Source organism: Salvia splendens, chromosome 3 (genome assembly GCF_004379255.2).
Source record: "Salvia splendens isolate huo1 chromosome 3, SspV2, whole genome shotgun sequence".
In the NCBI taxonomy this organism is placed as follows: Eukaryota; Viridiplantae; Streptophyta; class Magnoliopsida; order Lamiales; family Lamiaceae; genus Salvia; species Salvia splendens.
Window position 1 is genome coordinate 8,461,549 of NC_056034.1, and position 17,169 is coordinate 8,478,717.

Below are 17,169 nucleotides of genomic sequence, written 5' to 3' on the forward strand. Positions count from 1 at the left end.
TTAATTATTTCTGTGACTTGAGAACGTCGTCTCCCTCTTTCTTTCCATTTCCTTAGGGGCCGCCCGAGGCGTCGCGGGGCGATGCCTGTCGGCCGCTTACGCCCATAATTCCTCTGTTAGCTCCTCGTATTTTCCATCATAATCTCAAACAAAAATCCCAAAATTTATTTAAGCGCATAATTGAATTATCGCAACTATTTCCCCTTTGTTAATAAAATTTATATGTTTTCCGGGCTTGGGATAAATTATTCATACTTCAAAATTATTTTGAAATTAAATAAATTACTCCTAAAAATTTATTTAATCCCATGATTAACTTATCGTAATAATTTCCCACCGAGAATTTATATTTATTTCGGCCTTGGAAATATTCTAAAATTAATTAAACAATTTCCCACAATTAATTCAATTATAAACCCAATGATTTATTTATAAAACCCAAATCCTCCACCTTATCTTTCAAATTAATTTTCTAAAGCCCCAAAACAATTTAATTGGAGCCCAACTTAAATAGATCATCCAATTAATTTATTAAGCCCAGAAATTAAATAAATTCGAAAATGGGCCTCACACTTACTAGGTATTGCAGCCCCAAAACATTTTATTCATTAGCCCAAGTTAAAACTAGCCCAAATTAAGAAATCCTAAGTTAAAACCTAAGTCTTTCTTCTTCCTCCCTCATTCAACAAAATGCACCGCCTCTCTCCCCTCCCTCTCTCGTCGCTGCCGATCCGCCGCCCTGCCGGTGCCGCCGCTCCGGGCGGCGTCTCTCTCCTCCCTCTCGTCTCTCTCCCTCTCCTATCCCTCTCTCTCTTCTCTTCTCTCTACACCGTCGCGCCGCCATCATTTCCAGATCTCCCTCTCGTTCAGGTCAGTCGCCGCCGCGGAGGCCGCTGTCACCTCGCGCAGCCCCAGCCACCGTCGTCGATTCCCGTCAGGTAGGTTGGTTGGAATTTGTTCGTTCATTGCTTCTCTTTTCATTTATTCCTAAAGATTATATTTTTGAGTTTGAAACCTTGTGAATTCAAATTTTCAGATTCTAAAGAACGAAATTAGTGACGAATTGTTGGGGCGTGGGCTGTCACCATTGGCGACGGAGTGCTGAGCTCGCTGCCGGAACCCGGCAGATTCATGGAGATAAGCTTTTCTCCTTCTTTCTAGTTGTTAAGGCTGTAGGATTCTATATTATTTCTATTTACTAAATTTGGTGAATTTTGAGTATATGCCTTGCTATGTGGGAGATTTGGGTGACTCATATTAAACTTACTGTATTGGGGTTGCGAATTCTAAATCTGGGCAGATCCTATTTCCAAATACATATATGTATGCTTGTACATATATAAATAAAAGGAGATGTTTGTTGTTTACCTTTTGAAGTGGAAGGTAAAGTGTTGGTTTGTAGTATTTGAACCCAAGTGCCATCTCCCTCCTCGGACTCCTCTTTTGTGGGGTTATGTGAGCAGAGAAATTTGGATGTTTGATTGATTGTATATACATACATACATATACATCTTGAAACTTATCTTCCAAGATATTCCGTCAGAGGATATGGTCTCCTTCCGCCATGCAATTAATGCAGCATTAAATGCTGTCGGCCCTTTTTTTTTAATTTTATTTTATTTGTTTATTAAAATAATTATTATTTGTATTTAATTTGGTGCAGGTATAATCGGTTCAAGCTCGTGGCTGTCCGCGTTGAAGTACCCGATTTTTCTTAGAACGTAGGATGTAATAAATTAAATTTTCGTTGGACATTTGTTGGATGTATCGAACATTAAAACTTAAATTTTTGGGATCTTGTTTATTTACTTAAATTTATTATAATCTTATAGGTGTAAAATATTTACGTGTTCTATTTACTTGCCTAACGTCGAAACAAACAACAACTGCAATCTATCGTAGTTCGGATTTAATCGCAGTAAAAGTTACTTATATAAGTAATTTAGCTAATAATATTGTTTCTAACAATATCGGCTTAGCGGGTCGTTACATACTACCCCTCTTAAAAGAAATTTCGTCCCGAAATTTAGGATGTATTTAGACAAAAAGCTCGGGATATTTATCCTTCATTTTCTCTTCTAGCTCTCATGTTGCTTCTTCATGTCCGTGGTTTTTCCACAAAACCTTCACTGTAGCAATTGACTTGTTCCGAAGCTGCTGCACCTTTCGATCTAGTATTTCTACTGGCTTTTCTTCGTATCTCAGGTCAGGTTCTAGATCGATTTCTTCGTGGCGAATCACATGTTTTGGGTCGAACACGTACCTTCGAAGTTGGGAGACATGGAATACGTTGTGTATGTTCCCAAAGTTGGGAAGGTAATGCCATGCGATAAGCTACTGGGCCCACTTCTTCCAGAATTTCATAGGGTCCAATAAATCGTGGTTTCAGCTTTCCCTTGAGTCCAAATCTGGTTATTCCTTTGGAAGAGGATACTTTCAAAAAGACCTCTCCGATGTTAAATTTCAATTCGGTTCGACGTTCGTTGGCGTAGGATTTATTTATTTATTTATTTATTTATTTTTCTGAAGTGGTCAATGTCTTGCCTCCCATGAGGGTCTCACGCGAGGAAATATAGAGTTGATCTAACCGTTTTAACTTCGATAGGAATTGAATTTGGGATTCCAAGAGAAATATTCGAATCGTTCTTGCTTTGTGTAGGCTCCAAGGTAGCCATTAAAATAAAACGACTTAATTAGTTCGATTACGTGAGTATTTTGGTTCATCACAAACCCTCACCTATAGCTTGCAACAAAATTTTCATGAAGTGCAAAGACTAGGTTCAATTGGGCTCATTACGCTCACTCACAGAAAAGAAAAGATACAACTTCAAAGGGCTTGAGCTATACCCATAGAACTTGAGAATTTTATTGTGGGAAGAGCTTGTCAGATGGAATAAATTGCAAAAGTGGGGTATGATGAATAGAATGTAGATGTCAATAATAGGTTACCAATAATATAATCAAAATGAACAGTGAGGTAGAAAAGTTTCATGTATCCCCAGATGATAACAGGAAGACCTGAGATGGTTGGTTACAAATGGATTTGAAAAGAATAGGAAAAACAAACAATTGCAATTTGCTCAACACTGTGATAGAAGATCATATCAACGAAATTTTTAGAGTTTATAAGAAATTCAGGGAAATTAACTAATAAAGAGGGCAACAAGAGGAAACTAGCCAAGGGAGAAGCAATGTGTCAGCTTTAACATGGAGCTTGCAGAAAAGCTCAGATCAAAAGACAACAGTCATATTTGAATTCAGAAGATGAGAGTACTCATGTGAAACAAAGAGCTTGTCAATAAGTATGTCTGAAAACACAAAGGGTCAAATTAAAAGGTTTAAGGTCTCAAGTGCAACTACCCTTTTGGGTCAACAAATTCGTGATACTATATCACGTTAACGAATTCACAAAATTTATAACCAAATCACGGAAGTTAACTAGTAGAGAAGACAATCAGAACAAACTAGTTCAAGGAGAGAGCAAATTGCTTTAGATCTGGAGTTGCTGAAGATCTCACAGCATGATGGAATAATTATAGTAGAATTAAGAAGAGGTGACTATCCTTTATAAATTAAAGAGTGTCAACAAGCACATTTGAAATCACAAAAGGTCTACTAACGATCTTTGAAGAATATATCATCATTGAAGAGACAATAGTTTAGGGAAACACGTTCATTCTGAAGGCTATAAATAAAGCAGCTCCTAGTATAGGAGTTTGGTGGCAAGAATTCAGAGAGTCAAAGTATTGCTTTTATACAAAATGAGTAAAGAAGGACAGTGGTCACTGGAGGTTATCAGAAAACGTGAGGGAGCAAGCTCAAAACTGAAAGTGATTCAGAACCTTGGCATAGAAGAGGGGGAAAAAATGGCACATTACCTTGTAAAAGGAGTCATTTAAGTTCTTAATTCAACAAAAGTATTTTGATCAAGGGAGATGCGAGAAAATGAAATTCATGGGAATCCAAGTAAGCATTGCTGATGAATCTTCCTGGTTAACTACGATGGTGATACTCCGTTGTTTAACTCTTTATAGAGGATAGTGAACGAGTTATGGGAAACCTTGGTCACAAGCTACTTTCACCTTACGATCACGTCAAATGACCATATGTGGGGATTATGACTCTCTGGTACTCTCGGTTCGTCATAACGCCCATCCTCGTAACACGCCATTTCTGTTTACTTATTATTGTGAAGCTAGGTTCTTTGTTAACATTGTAATCATATTCTCCTGCTATGTATGTGTACATCGCTTAGTTGGATCAAAGGTATGATCCTTTGGAGTGATTGGATTGTCAAGAAAGACAATGGCTAACCCAGATTATTCATGTCATTGGGACGTAGAAAATTGCCTTTAGCCCCCACCATCTTTCTAGAAACATCGTTTTGTTTTGTTCTATGCTGGATTGCTTTTCTCATGACGAAGTTTCTTTCTTATCGCGTACTTTCTTTTCGTCGCTCGGGAAAGCGAGAAATGTTCATACTGTACTTCTAAGTTCGAGTTCATATTGTGTTCTAAAAGGAACGCATAACTAAGTATTCTAAGTTCTTGGAAATTTCGATTTCCCCATACTAGCAACATGATTCAATGACTACTCAAAAAGAGGTATCATTTCACATACTCAAAAAGAGGCATCATTTCAACAATTGGTACCATACTCCTATACTTTATACTTTCATATTTCAGTACCCTTTTTTTTTCATTCAAGAAATTTATTTCTTTTATTCATACATTCGCAGTCTTTAGCCAAGAAAAGACATACTAACTCTTTCTTTAAGCACGCTACCAAATCAAGAAACACCAACTCTTTCTTTAAACTCAGTATTTTCATATGTTCACTCAAATTAACTACATGAGTTATTTCTCCATTCCAAACTTTTAAACATCTTGACTTTCTTTTGAAAAAGAACAAGTTACCTTTTTCCTCATTGAGCGCGATTGGTGGGAGTGCTAAGAGCATTTTCATAGATTAGACAGTCTAGTGGAACAAGGCTAGACCAATGATTTTCAAAGAAGACTCTCGGGTTCAGAGCGAGAAAGAATGCTCTGATACCACTCTGTCACGACCGCATTTTCTAAGGATAGAAAACACGGTTGATCGCGACTAGGGGAGGATTAAAGAAGCGGGGAAAGAAATAAGGGGAAAAAATAAAATCAAGCATTGGTTGCGAGACATGACTAATTAAATGCTGATACATAGAAGAAAGATACTCGATCACGAAGACTCGAGTAATTGTTTGAAATTTTTTTTCAAAATATCAGAGTTTTGAACAAAATAGACTTGAGTCTTTTAAAATGCACAACAGAAGCAAATGAACGCGGTTCCATGTATGAAGACATGAACCTCCGAGAGTCAAAATCTGACTGAATTAAATGTCTTGTTTCAATAGCACTTCCTCCACCACTTCGCTGCTCAACCTGCACATTTAGAAATATATGCAGGGCTGAGTACAAAAAGTACTCAGTGAACACATTGCCTAAAATTACACATATACATTTGAAAATATTGTCAAACCATCATCACAGTAACACTCGGGGTGTTGTTGAAAAGACCCGAGCTTACTAAACATATCACATTGGACTGCAGTCCCTTTATCCTGTACTTAGCCATATCTGATCACATTGTGCCGTTGAGATGGTGTTCTCACACGGTCACCTTACATACATGTGCCGGGAAGGTGGCCACCTTCCACGGTCACCTTCTCTGCCCAACATGTCAGAGGTATCCTTGTGCCGGGAAGGTGGCCACCTTCCTCGGTCACCTGCTCTGCCCATCATGACAGAGGTAGCTTGTGTACACTAGTCCGAGCGGGGACACCACCCTCACTGGGACCCGAATTCGACTTATAACATCATTCATAATTCACTTGGCCGTAGCCAACAGATAGGCATCATACACAAAACATTTATGGCATGACAACATCATTAAAATCACGAACATGTGTTCTTGTTTTCATAAAATACGATTTGTATTTTAGTATAAGAAAGCTCACCTTGATCGTTTAGTTTCTCTAACTTGAATTTTCCTGACTCCACCCTTAACTCACGGAGATAGCCTTTTGAAAACAAACAACGTACTAATAAGACTCGAGAAATTCACATACTTATAGGAATGCATGCCCTTACTTTATTTCTTTTATCATTTGTTCACCGTTAGAAAATTTTAGAAACTTGCATATTAATTAAATTGAGAAATTTAATTAATAGCACTTCTTTATTAAACTTAATTATTTCTGTGACTTGAGAACGTCGTCTCCCTCTTTCTTTCCATTTCCTTAGGGGCCGCCCGAGGCGTCGCGGGGCGATGCCTGTCGGCCGCTTACGCCCATAATTCCTCTGTTAGCTCCTCGTATTTTCCATCATAATCTCAAACAAAAATCCCAAAATTTATTTAAGCGCATAATTGAATTATCGCAACTATTTCCCCTTTGTTAATAAAATTTATATGTTTTCCGGGCTTGGGATAAATTATTCATACTTCAAAATTATTTTGAAATTAAATAAATTACTCCTAAAAATTTATTTAATCCCATGATTAACTTATCGTAATAATTTCCCACCGAGAATTTATATTTATTTCGGCCTTGGAAATATTCTAAAATTAATTAAACAATTTCCCACAATTAATTCAATTATAAACCCAATGATTTATTTATAAAACCCAAATCCTCCACCTTATCTTTCAAATTAATTTTCTAAAGCCCCAAAACAATTTAATTGGAGCCCAACTTAAATAGATCATCCAATTAATTTATTAAGCCCAGAAATTAAATAAATTCGAAAATGGGCCTCACACTTACTGGGTATTGCAGCCCCAAAACATTTTATTCATTAGCCCAAGTTAAAACTAGCCCAAATTAAGAAATCCTAAGTTAAAACCTAAGTCTTTCTTCTTCCTCCCTCATTCAACAAAATGCACCGCCTCTCTCCCCTCCCTCTCTCGTCGCTGCCGATCCGCCGCCCTGCCGGTGCCGCCGCTCCGGGCGGCGTCTCTCTCCTCCCTCTCGTCTCTCTCCCTCTCCTATCCCTCTCTCTCTTCTCTTCTCTCTACACCGTCGCGCCGCCATCATTTCCAGATCTCCCTCTCGTTCAGGTCAGTCGCCGCCGCGGAGGCCGCTGTCACCTCGCGCAGCCCCAGCCACCGTCGTCGATTCCCGTCAGGTAGGTTGGTTGGAATTTGTTCGTTCATTGCTTCTCTTTTCATTTATTCCTAAAGATTATATTTTTGAGTTTGAAACCTTGTGAATTCAAATTTTCAGATTCTAAAGAACGAAATTAGTGACGAATTGTTGGGGCGTGGGCTGTCACCGTTGGCGACGGAGTGCTGAGCTCGCTGCCGGAACCCGGCAGATTCATGGAGATAAGCTTTTCTCCTTCTTTCTAGTTGTTAAGGCTGTAGGATTCTATATTATTTCTATTTACTAAATTTGGTGAATTTTGAGTATATGCCTTGCTATGTGGGAGATTTGGGTGACTCATATTAAACTTACTGTATTGGGGTTGCGAATTCTAAATCTGGGCAGATCCTATTTCCAAATACATATATGTATGCTTGTACATATATAAATAAAAGGAGATGTTTGTTGTTTACCTTTTGAAGTGGAAGGTAAAGTGTTGGTTTGTAGTATTTGAACCCAAGTGCCATCTCCCTCCTCGGACTCCTCTTTTGTGGGGTTATGTGAGCAGAGAAATTTGGATGTTTGATTGATTGTATATACATACATACATATACATCTTGAAACTTATCTTCCAAGATATTCCGTCAGAGGATATGGTCTCCTTCCGCCATGCAATTAATGCAGCATTAAATGCTGTCGGCCCTTTTTTTTTAATTTTATTTTATTTGTTTATTAAAATAATTATTATTTGTATTTAATTTGGTGCAGGTATAATCGGTTCAAGCTCGTGGCTGTCCGCGTTGAAGTACCCGATTTTTCTTAGAACGTAGGATGTAATAAATTAAATTTTCGTTGGACATTTGTTGGATGTATCGAACATTAAAACTTAAATTTTTGGGATCTTGTTTATTTACTTAAATTTATTATAATCTTATAGGTGTAAAATATTTACGTGTTCTATTTACTTGCCTAACGTCGAAACAAACAACAACTGCAATCTATCGTAGTTCGGATTTAATCGCAGTAAAAGTTACTTATATAAGTAATTTAGCTAATAATATTGTTTCTAACAATATCGGCTTAGCGGGTCGTTACAATACTATTCTAACAAGTGGCGCCGTCTGTGGGAACTATCCGGCAAGAGTATCGATCAAAATCAGATTGAATCGGTGTTGATGATGGCTTCAAGATTCGAAGCAGAAAGATTTACCGGGAAAAACGACTTCAGCCTTTGGAGAATGAAGATGAAGGCGATGTTGATCCAGCAGGGTTTGTCTGAGGCTCTGGCGCCGGCGAGCAAGGAAGGTGAAGGCCAAGTGCTCGATGAAAAGGCCAAGGCCAAGCGCGCAGAGGTTTTTGCAAAGGCACACAGCACGGTGGTGCTGTGCTTGGGCGACAAGGTGTTGCGGGAAGTTGCAAAAGAGACAACCGCCGCTGGGGTTCTTGAGAAACTTGAGGATCTATACATGACAAAGTCCCTCGCAAATCGCCTCTTCATGAAGCAGAGGCTATATTCATACCGGTTTTCGCAGGAAAAGGGAATACTAGAGCAGCTGGAAGACTTTGATAAGGCAGTGGATGATTTGGAAAACATTGATGTTTCCATTGGTGATGAAGACAAGGCCATACTATTGTTAAATGCCTTGCCAAAGTCCTATGATCAATTAAGAGATGCCATACTCTTTGGAAGGGAAGGCACGGTTACTTTCCAAGAAGTTCAAAATGCTCTGAGGGCCAAAGAACTGCACAAGAAGGGATGCAAGGAGGCTGAAGTTGTTCCAGAGAGCCTCAATGTCAGAAAGTTCAAAGCCAAGAAGATGTTCAAGAAAATTGGTGAGAATAGCAAGGCACCCTCAATTGATCAAAAGGAGACTCGAGCTTGTTTTTGGTGCAAGAAGCCGGGTCACCTAAAGAAGGATTGCTTCGCTTGGAAAAAGAAACAAGCTGCTGAATCTGGAAAGGGGAAGAACACCACTGATTTTGTGGAAGAAGCTGAGGAGTCCCCTGAGGTATTGAATATTATGGCATATGAGGATGGGAGTTCATGGATTCTTGACTCCGGGTGCAGCTTCCACATATGTCCATGTGTGGAATTTTTCTCTGATTTGAGAGAGTCAACTGGGACAGTTATACTTGGGAACAATCAAGTATGTCATGTTGAAGCTATAGGGAATGTAAAACTCAGGCTGGATAATGGCTCTGAGAAAATCTTGAGCGATGTTAGGCTGATCCCCACAGTGAAGAGAAACCTTATATCACTAGGGATGCTTGAGAAGAAGGGGTGCACTTTTGAGTCCTCGGATGGAGTGATGAAAATCAAGAAGGGGGCCACTGTGATTATGCATGGAGAGAGGAAGGGAAGCCTCTATTACTTGTGTGGAGCTGCAGTCAGGATCAGGGGCAGTCAACTGAACAACATTGTGCCAGAATCTGTGAAAACTTGGCACATGAGACTCGGGCATCCAGCAGCTGGGAGCATTAAGGAGTTGATTAAAAAGGGAGTTATTCATGGGCTGGAAAGCAAGAATGGTGAGCCATGTGAAGAGTGTATTCTTGGCAAGTCAAAGAAGCTCCCTTATCCAAAAGGTAAACATCTATCACAAGCACCTCTTGATTATGCACATAGTGATTTGTGGGGACCCTCCCCTGTGAATTCAGTTGGAGGAGGGAGGTATTATATGACCATAATAGATGATTATTCCAGAAAAATATGGCTATATATCTTGAAGGAAAAATCTGAGGCCTTTACTAAGTTTAGAGATTGGTGCATTATGGTTGAAAGAGAGAAAGGCAGATCTCTGGGCTGTCTGAGGACAGACAATGGACTCGAATTTTTGTCAAAAGAATTTGATAGATTCTGCCAGGATAGAGGGATCAGACGCCACAAAACCGTTCCACTAAACCCCCAACAAAATGGGGTGGCAGAAAGGGCAAACCGCACCATATTAGAGAGAGTAAGGTGTATGTTGCTCAGTTCAGGAATGGAGAAGAAATTTTGGGCTGAAGCTGCTGCAACTGCTGTGAAATTATTGAATAAATGTCCCTCTTCAGCCATTGAGAGTGACACTCCAGACTTTAAATGGTATGGGACATATGGAAACTACTCAGATCTCAAGATATTTGGCTGCCAAGCCTATGCACACCTCAAGCAAAGTAAGCTGGATGCAAGGGCAGTGAAATGTGTGCTTCTGGGATACCAACCTGGTGTAAAGGGATACAGGCTTTGGAGCATTGAACCTGGAAATCACAAGATCATTGTGAGCCGAGATGTAGTCTTCAATGAGTTTGTGATGCCCTTCAATAAGTCACAAGGTTCTGCAAAGGCTGCTGCAGTATCTGATGAAGCTATGAGATCTGGAATACAGCCTGAGGTGGAGCCTGAAGTGGAGTCTGAAGAGGTGGTTCCAGGTGGAGCAAATGATGGAAATATTGATCAGCCACAAGAAGGGTCAGATGCAGAGACTGAGGATCTCAGCCAATATCAGTTAGCTCGAGATAGAGTCAGGAGAAAGAATGTCAAAATGCCAGCCAGATATGCTGACTCAGAGATGCTTTACTTTGCATTATGTGTAGCTGAGGAGGTGGAGTTTGGGGAACCAGCCACATATAAAGCTGCTATGGAATGCAAAGAAAGAAGTGAGTGGATGAAAGCCATGGTTGAGGAGATAGACTCCTTGCTGAAAAATGGGACATGGATATTGGTAGACAAAGTTGAAGGAAGAAGGATTGTGAGCTGCAAGTGGATATTCAAAAAGAAATTGGAGTCGGCTGATAATGTGAAAATCAGATACAAGGCTAGACTTGTAGCAAGGGGCTTCACACAAGAGTATGGAGTTGATTATAGTGAGGTCTTCTCTCCTGTGGTGAAGCACACATCCATAAGAACTCTCTTGGCAGTGGTTGCAAGGCTGGACTGGGAGCTGGAGCAGCTCGATGTGAAAACGGCTTTTTTGCATGGAGATTTGGTGGAAACAATCTTTATGCAACAGCCAGAGGGCTTTGCCAAAGCTGGGGAGGAAAACAAAGTTTGTCTATTGAAAAAGAGTATATATGGCCTCAAGCAAGCTAGTAGGCAATGGCATATCAAGTTTGATAATCATATCTTGGCAAATGGCTTCACTAGATCGAAATATGATGAATGCGTTTATATCAAGAAGAAAGGGGGTCTGGTGGTGGCTTATTTGCTCTTGTACGTGGATGATATGCTAGTTGCTGGTTCAAGCAAGAAGGTGATTCAAGAGATCAAAGAGGATCTGAAGTCAGCATTTGATATGAAAGATCTTGGGAATGCTAGAAGGATCTTGGGCATGAACATTGTTAGAAATAGATCCAAGAAGGAGATTTGGTTGAACCAGTCTGATTACATTTCGAGATTGGTCAGAAAGTTCAAGATGCAAGACACAAAACCTACAGCAACTCCTCTGGCCCAACACTTCAGATTGTCTGTTGAGCAGAAGCCACAAACTGAGGAAGAGAGAGCTGAGATGCAGAAAGTCCCTTATGCCAATATTGTGGGGAGTATCATGTATGCAATGATCAGCTCGAGGCCAGATGTGGCTCAAGCCATCAGTGTAACCAGCAGGTTCATGAGTGACCATGGCAAGGAGCATTGGTCAGCCTTGAAGTGGATATTAAAGTACTTGAATGGAGCAGGAAACCTTGGGATCCTGTTCAAGGGAAATAAGGAGGTAAAAGGGGATGCGTTGGTGGGTTATTGTGATAGTGATTATGCTGGGAATATTGACAGTAGAAAGTCCCAGTCAGGTTACATTTTCACCCTATATGGAAGTGCAGTGAGCTGGAAATCCAGCTTGCAAAGTGTGGTTGCATTGTCCACCACAGAGGCCGAATATATGGCCTTGGTAGCAGCTGTGAAAGAGTCATTTTGGTTGAAGGGGATAGCTGCAGATTTTGGTGTTAGTCAGAAGGCAGTAGCCATTGGTTGTGACAACCAAAGTGCCATCAGCTTAGCTAAGAACAATGTGTTTCATGAGAGGAGCAAGCACATAGATGTGCGTCTGCATTTCATTCGTGAAGAGATAGAGAAGGGAAGGGTGAAGGTGTTTAAGGTAGACACCTTGGAAAATCCAGCCGACATGCTCACCAAAACCTTACCGAGGGAGAAGTTTGAGTTGTGTTTGAAGTTGGTTGGGATGTGTAAAAGAAGTTGATCACTCAGCAAATAATATTCAAGGTGGAGATTGTGAATAATGATTATTAGTTGCTGAGTGTGAGGAAAATAGTAAAGTTACGAGCTGCCGAGAAGAGTCCCGAGCTGCCGAGAAGAGTCCCGAGCTGCCGAGAAGAGTCCCGAGCTGCCGAGAAGAAGGTCACAGCTCCCGAGCTTCAGGAGCCGTCCGATCAAGCGCGCCATCTGCAAGATTGAATGTCAACCGCAGATTCAACTAGCCGTTGGATTTGTAACAGTTTTTTGTGTTTGTTTCAGCTTTCTAGTTTGTTAGTTGTTAAGCTCTCTTATTCGGTTCTCATACATAAGAACGAGAGAGAGATGTTTTCAGTTTGTAACAAATAACATCCATTTTAGATTTTTCTCAAGAAAGCTTTCCAAATTTTTCCCAAAAGTGTGTTCATCATTCTTGTTCATTGATTCTTGATTGTGTTTCTCGATACTATTCTAACAAACTCATTCTACAGTAAGCACCAGCACGAATCTATAAGCTATAAGTAACCAACTAAAAGTAAAAAAGCCATTAATCTTCCCATTGAAAAGGGTGAATAAAACATGGTAACTCAAAGTCCAAAATCATTTTGAATAAATACAAATCATAGTAGTACATGCAAAATACCAGAAATGAATGAAAATGAGAAAGATGTACAAAATTTTAAAAAATGTATAGATTTGAGGATCATGAGTATGGAACAGTAAGTAGTGTCAGAAATTGCATAGAATATTCCCAGACTGATTTAAGTATAATAATTGCAAAGATTTATTGAGTGCATATGAAATGAAACAGAAGCAGGCTTATGCAGACAGTTTAGTTGAACATAAAAAAATCAGGCCAAGTAGCCTAAGGAAAAACAGAGAATATGTTAAAAAGAAAAGGAGAATACTAAGTAATAAAGATTGCAATGCATATAGTAGTAGTAGTAGTAGTAGTAGTATATATTGGTTGGTGTGAATTAAGCAGAAGAAGGAGCAGGTATGTATGAAAACCGCAGGCTCGGGGAGAGAAGCCAAGATGGATGGCCTTGATGCAACTGCCTTGAAATCCAACGACTCAACGTTGTACACGTCCCACCATTTCTTCACCAGCATCTTGATATCTTCCCTCTCCATGTTCGCTTCTTCCCCTGTGTACCTCCATGGCTTCGATCCCTGCACCCAATTCATTGTTTTTCTTACTACTACAAAAATTACACTTTCTTGCACCCAAAAGTACTACTATTTTGTCCAGTAGTGAACAACTTGGACTTTGTTGAGCTCAACATTTTCCGGGTGGCGCCACAGCATCGCAAGAACGAGGTTGTAGATGAGAGGAATTGGCTTGTACACTTTCTCAAAGAACATGTTTAAGAAATCCTGCTCAGCAAATGGTGATGCGTAGGGTGTGTAGGAGGTCGTCGTAGGTGGCCTTGCTGGGCTCGAACACGAACATGCCCGCGTTGAAGTAGAGCGCAGGAGGTGACCCCATCTCACCCGGCCACGCCACCCTCTCCGGGCACTGTTGGCAATATCCAACCGAGTATTGTTTCGAATGGCTCCATGTCTTCTCGCAGAAGCAGTCCATCACCGCGTAGAAATACCCGTCCGGTGTGTCCAAGAGGTGATCTATGTTTTCGTATACTTGGATGTCAGCATCAAGGTACACCATCTTCTTGTACTCCAAAAACTGTCATCACATACAGAAATTTTCCATCAGTAATTACCGAGGGATTGCCCACTGTCGGTAAACCACCCTTTTTTTGTAAGTCTGTTAAACGAGTTAATGCATTTAGTCTATAAATCCCACACCAGTAAAACTACTTACATTCCATATACGGAGTTTGGAATAGTTGATGACGTATTAGGCCATGGCGAACTGAATCTGGTTTTCGGGCGGGTAGATGGGGACGATCTCCTTGACGATGCAACCTTGATCCCTCAAGATCTGGCGGTGCTCCTCCGGGACATCTGGCAAGATCGCCACCACCAGAGGGTAAGCGCTCTCGACCTTCCTCAAACCCTTGGCCAACCCGACCACGCCTTTCACATAGTCGCCCGCCCCAGCTAGGAACGTCACGTAGGCTTTCTCTGAGTCGAGCCCCGAGACTTTCCCGTCGCTGGGGAGAGCAGATTCCACCGGAGCCATTGATGCTGAGGAGTTTAGGAAAATAGGAAACCCTAGTTGCCTTTTCTTCCAGGCATTCAATGGCGAGGCTACTCGTCTTTATATACTGCTCAAATGACATGCTCATGCACTGCAAATCAACCCCAAATGAAACTCGAATAAATGGAGGAATATTCTTTATTTGTCTCTTTTTCTTTTCATTACGCCTTTTTGGTTATAAAAATGTGATAGTATGTGGAGGGAATGAAAGAAGGCGAGCTGATGTTTCAGTTAACTCATCATCTGAGCCTTATCAACTGAAGCAAAGGCTGAGATTTAATGGGCTTATTAAGTCATATTAGCGACATTATGGTTAGATATTACTCCTCTTTCTATTTCCTAATTTCTTCCACGGGATTTTCCTAGAAATTTTGTCGATGGAATTTAAGCTAAATGAGAGGTGCATGTATTGGATGTCATTGTCTTCGTGGAATATAATTTTTCGATGAATATATATGGAGAGAAAAAAGTGATCGAGTTGCTTTTATGTATCTTTTTCTATAGTCGTCAATATGTCGGTCGACGCATCAGAAAAAGATTAATGTATGGGTAAAATTTTGCAAACTTTAGATAAGATAAATTAAATCAACTGAAAAGTGGGAACAATGAAACAAATATAGGTAGTTATTATTAATGTCATCCATATGAAGGGATCTAAAACAAGGGTTTCTTTTAATGGTTTAGTGAGAAAAAAGTACTCTACAAGCTTTTTAATATATACTGTAAATTGGACTTATCACTTATGCAATGCTAGTGTTTTTTATTTACCTTTTTCTTTTCTGGTTTTTAAGCCTCCTATATTAATTATACTATATATACTATAAAAGAATTCATTTACTCTTGGGGTGCAAACACATACTACATCGTAATTAATGTATAATCGACTATCCTAACATGATCGCTCAATTTGCAAAAGAAGACAAAGAAATAAAAAGAAACCAACACAGTACTTTTTATGGAGCCTAGCTACTTGGCCACTTGGAATTTCTAAATTACTGGTTCAGTTTCCATTTCTGACTAACTAAATACATTTAAATATATAATCTCGCACTCTGAATTAAGTATATCACTGTTAATTCGATTTATGTGAACACAAATAATTGGCATGAACCTGACGGTGAGAATGGAGTTACCCGTCGCCAACTATGAGAGAGACATAGAGAGAGGGACTTACACAGCTGTATATACAGCTGCAGAAAGCGGCCGAGGTGGCGCTATGCTCCGGCCATGAGCTCAGCTGAGGTGATGCTTCTCAACACTCCCGCCATGCATAATTTCTATGGTCATTTCTCACTCTTCATATCCTATATTTTATGCTATACATAGGGCACTGATGAACAAAAAATATCGAAATCTTTATGTATAATCAAATAATTAAACACAAAGATTATTTTTTTTAATAACAATTAGATCATTTTTAGATCGATTTAGCATATATCCTAGGCTATTCTCTAATATTAATGATTCTTAAAATTTAATTTAACAATGAGTACAGAAATTGCAATTTGGTTACAAATATAGCCACACAAAAATGAAATTGCTGAGCCAATCGATCATGAAGCTAGCTAAGCTATGGTTATCATCAATTTCATCATCAAAAATGTATTATCGCTATCTTGGTTTGGCTACATATCAAAATATTTATTTCTTGATGTATACGTCCTTTAAGATCGATTAACACGTGCTCTGGAATTTATCATCCTGCTGGTGCTCTCCTTCAATCACAAGCAAATTAATATTATTAGTATTCTTTTGTATACAAAAGAATACTAATAATATTTTAGTATAATTTGGTCACAACATATTTTATTTTTATATGAAATTCCTCACAATGGGGGGCGATTAATTCGCCACTTGATTTTAACCAAATTTAGCTCGTATCAATAGAGCATTATAACATTAAATGTAACACAGTATATATGTTACTCCTTAATTAGTGATGTTTATCTTTATGCTTTCACTATAGAGAGATTAGGCCATGCCGAAAATGGTTTGCTTTACTTTTTGGTTATCAGAAGGGAATAGGAAGAAATTAATCCCTGGCAACACATTCCAAAAGTGGGAATATGCAAACTTTAATGTATCAAACTAAAACTCGAATCTTTCCTTACGTAAGTGGAATACAAATCTAACGGGAATTTTGGGAACTGCAAATGGAAATCATATTTAGCAACTATTGCAAATCAAAATTATTCAGTTGTTCTTATTCCTTGTATTGTATGTATACTTAATTTAGTTAAAAGTAATAACAGCTATCAATTATGAGAGTCAAAATTAGAAAAGAGAACCAAGTTCGATGTCGAATACTTAGTCGTAAAGCCTCTTCCTTTCAGATTTTGTTACATAAGTAACTCATGTTTTGTGTTAGTATAAGTTAGTACTCCCTTCGTTCGACTCTAAGTGAACCATTTTCCTTTTTGGGATGCTCACTCTAAATGACATGATAAATACTTCATTGATCCCATAAAAATACACTTCTCCATTGTTTAATTCACAAAAATAGCCCAATTCTATTTTTAGTAAAAAAATCTCTAATAAAACAAACCTCATCCATCACTAACCATATTTATTCACATTTTCTTTCTATCTCTTACCTTATTTTTATGTGACAAAAGTAGTGCTACTAGTATACAAAAAATGTGAAAGACTGAAGATTTAGCAGAATTATGTAAGTCCTTTTATTTTAGACAATTTCATGGAAGGAACTTATTTTCTCTTTTTCAT

The 17,169-nt window shown here is 39.1% G+C and overlaps 1 pseudogene; it reads right to left on the reverse strand.

Annotated features, from left to right (window-relative positions):
* Nucleotides 1–13,041: 13,041 nt before the first annotated feature.
* LOC121794725 lies at nucleotides 13,042–14,645 on the reverse strand (annotated as a pseudogene).
* Between the last annotated feature and the right edge of the window lie 2,524 nt (nucleotides 14,646–17,169).